Genomic DNA, 3,832 nt, shown 5'->3' on the forward strand with positions numbered 1-3,832 from the left:
AAGTCATGTCATAAAGCGGTGGATTTTTTAAATATAATTCATTGTTAAGTTGGCTTCCATACAACACCCACTGCTCATCCCAACAAGTGCCCTTCTCAATGCCCATCACCCACTTTCCTCTCTCCCCCACTCAAGCAGTGGATTTATACTCACAGTTGACTCTTGAACAACATAGAAGTTAGGGGTGACAACTCTCCCTGATCCCACAGTGAAAAGTTTATGTATTTTGACTCCCCTTTAGCCTACTGCTAATAGCCTACTGTTGACCAGTATCCTTACTGATAACATAAATGGTCAATTAATAAATATTTTGTGGGGCACCTGGGTGGCTCAGTTGGGTAAGCCTCCAACTTCGGCTCAGGTCATGATATCACGGTTTGTGGGTTTAAGCCCTGCATCGGGCTCTGGGCTGACGGTTAGCTCAGAGCCTGGAGCCTGCTTCAGATTCTGTGTCTCCCTCTCTCTCTGACCCTCCCCTGCTCAAGCTGTCTCTCTCTCTCTCAGAAATAAATAAAACATTAAAAAAATTAAAAAAAATTAATACATATTTTGTATCTTACATGTATTATATACTATATTCTTACAATAAAGTAAGCTAGACAAAAGAAAATGTTATTAAAAAAATCATAAGAGAGGAAATACATTCGCAGTACTTACCATATTTATCAAAAAAGATCTGCATGTAAATGAACCCATGCAGTTCAAATCTGTGCTGTTTAAGGGTCAACTGTATTGATTTACTTTTGGCAAGGAACAAGAATGCCATGCGTATATATTTTAGAAGATCAAAACAATAAGCATTTTAAATTAACATTTCAGCATTAAGTCATTTAGGAAGACTTTTGGGTAATGTACTCTCAAAAAAAGCCCAAATTCAGATCTGCATTAGTAAAGAAAAACTATGCCAAACACTGAAGAGTATGGATGTGAGTCATTTGATTAATATAGCTGGATATAGAGATCCAAAGTAATAATGACCCAATAAAGTTGCAAAAGCGGATGCTATTCAAGCTGATTCCAACATTTAAACACCTAGTAGAATCACATGCTTACCTACAATGTGACTGCATGGGTTAATTGAAATAATTAACCTAATCGTACCTAGATGAAAAATACACTCAGATATACACTCCCACCCTCATTTTCTTTTTCTTTTAAAAATTTTTTTAATGTTTTTTATTTATTTTTGAGAGTCAGAGAGAAACAGCATGAGCAGGGGAGGGTCAGAGAGAGGAAGACACAGAATCTGAAACAGGCTCCAGGCTCTGAGCTGTCAGCACAGAGCCTGAGGTAAACCCACGAACTCTGTGCTCATGACCTGAGCCGAAGTCGGACGCTTAACTGACTGAGCCATCTAGGCGGCCTCCATTTTCTTTAATACATAGGAAAACAATATATGTTTTCTGTTTTTTTGATAGATCAAGCAAAAACAATTAGCAACAAATACTTGTAGCCAAAGGTAGAAAATAAGTAATAAGGAATACATTGTGACAAATGACTAGAAACTTTAATTAAGCTCCTGTTTCATTTTTTTTTTAACATGGTGCCATAATTCTCTTTGGTTATGTAAACCTTACCCAATCAGACTATTATTTTTGCTTTAATAATGTGTAGAGTGAAGAACATGTCCTTACATACTCTTCTTTCCTCCATGAGCACACATCCCTGGTGTCTCTATGTATCCAAATTTCCTCTTATAAGGACACCAGCTAGATTAGATTAGGGACCACCCTTACAGCCTCATTTTAATTTAATAATCTCTTTAAAGGCCTGGTCTCCAAATACAGTCACATTCTGAGGCCTTAGGGCTCATGACTTCAACATACAAATTTTGAGGAGACATAATTCAGCCCATAACATGCAGTAAATCTATTTTGATCAACCTTCAAATTACTTTAAAAAATTCCACCCAATAAATATTTACTGTCTGACACACACAATGATATGTGTGTATATTGTGTGTTACTGTGTGTAAGAAAGCGTGAGAGGAGAGAGAGAGAGAGGTAGCTCTTGCCCTTTTCTGGGAAAGGAATTGTTTACAAATGCAAAAAACATTGCATATAAAAGAAGCACTTTTGCTAAGAAACTTAAGTCATATCCTTTTTGTTTCCTCCTTGGGAAATGATTATTCCCCTGAAACTAAAAACTTCCAGAAATGAGGGTAACTTCTGTACTATTGAGATAGATGTTTATGAGTGTGTTATTTAATAAAATTTATTATAATCAGACAAACTAAGCTTTGTTAAAAAAAAAAAAACTATTATACTGGCATATGGGACTGTGGAAATGGTCCTGTGTTACAGAACCACAGAACAGTCACTACATACAGCACAGCAGGTAAGTTTCCCAAAGTGCAATATGACCTTAATCCTCATTCTTCAGTAATGATTTATCCTCATTTTTATTTTTATTTGTTTATTTATTTTTAGGGAAGTAGAATGCATGAGTGAGGGAGAGAGACAGAGGAATAGGAGAGAGAGGGAGAGAGAATCTTAAGCATGCTCCATGCTCAGGACAGAGACTGATGCAGGGCTTGATCTCATGATCCTGGGACCATGGCCTAAACTAAAACCAACAGTCAGATGCTCAACTGACTGAGCCTCCAGGGGCCTTGATTTATCCTCATTTTTAAATGACTTGTCTGCCTTAGAAAAAACAGATCTAATCTGAGACCTGAGTTTAATTTCCAGGAGACACTTCAGCTTCCGGAGTTATTGTTTATTCACTTATAAAATGGAGATTATAATAAATACAGTCTCTTCAAGGGATGACTATAAAGATCAGATATGTTTGTGCATGAGAAAGATGATGTAATGCTGAAGAGGAAGGAACACTGATTCATCACTGTTAGAATTAATGATGTATGACCTTAGAATTTAGTTAGTGTTTTGAAACTTAAGAATATTCATTATTTTCTTTTTCACTAGAATATCCTATTTATTTTTCAAATCTTGTTTTGTGTGTACTCTATGATTACTTGTTTAGCTAGTGAATCAGGTTTTTATTTTTTTGAGCTTTATCAATTTATGTAAAGAGCAATAATTTGGGAGTGTGGGGAATAGTTGGAAAAGGGCACAATGATTACAAAAGTGTATGAGGGGGGCACCTGGGTGGATCAGTCAGTTGAGCGTCTGACTTTAGCTCAGGTCATGAATTCACGATCTGTGGGTTCGGACCCCGCATCGGGCTCTGTGCTGACAGCTCAGAGCCTGGCTCCTGCTTCGGATTCTGTGTCTCCTTCTCTCTCTGCCCCTCCCACACTCATGCTCTGTCTCTGTCTCTCAATAATAAAAAATAAACATTAAAAAAAAGCATATGAGGAAACAACACACAAGAAATACAAAGTTTGAAAACATAACAGTTGACTGGTTTTTGGTGGAATGTTGCTATGACTTTAGGTGTTTATACAGGTGCCATTTAATCTTCCAAAGATGGGTTTTCTCAATCTATGTTTAGCATTTCTCTTCTTCCTGGCAAGGATTTAGAAGATTGCCACTCACACTCGAAAGGAAGGAAGGAAGGAAGGAAGGAAGGAAGGAAGGAAGGAAGGAAGGAAGGAAGGAAGGAAAGGAAAGAAGGAAGGAAGGAAGGAAGGAAAGAATGAAGGAAGGAAGGAAGAAAGAAAGAAAGAAAGAAAGAAAGAAAAGATATTATGAGCACTTCATGTTTTAAAATGCCTTCCAGGACAGGCATCTCCCCAGGTGGTACAGGAAGTATTTAACTGTAAATAATAGATGTAGTCATCACTGCCAAATATGTGGATTTGGGCTAAAATGCACTCACCTGAATAGATCTCGGATATGTGACTTTCAACATACTGCTTTTTAAATAT

The sequence above is a fragment of the Hyaena hyaena genome, unplaced genomic scaffold (assembly GCF_003009895.1).
Source record: "Hyaena hyaena isolate Hyena2069 unplaced genomic scaffold, ASM300989v1 scaffold_622, whole genome shotgun sequence".
NCBI classification, from domain to species: domain Eukaryota; kingdom Metazoa; phylum Chordata; class Mammalia; order Carnivora; family Hyaenidae; genus Hyaena; species Hyaena hyaena.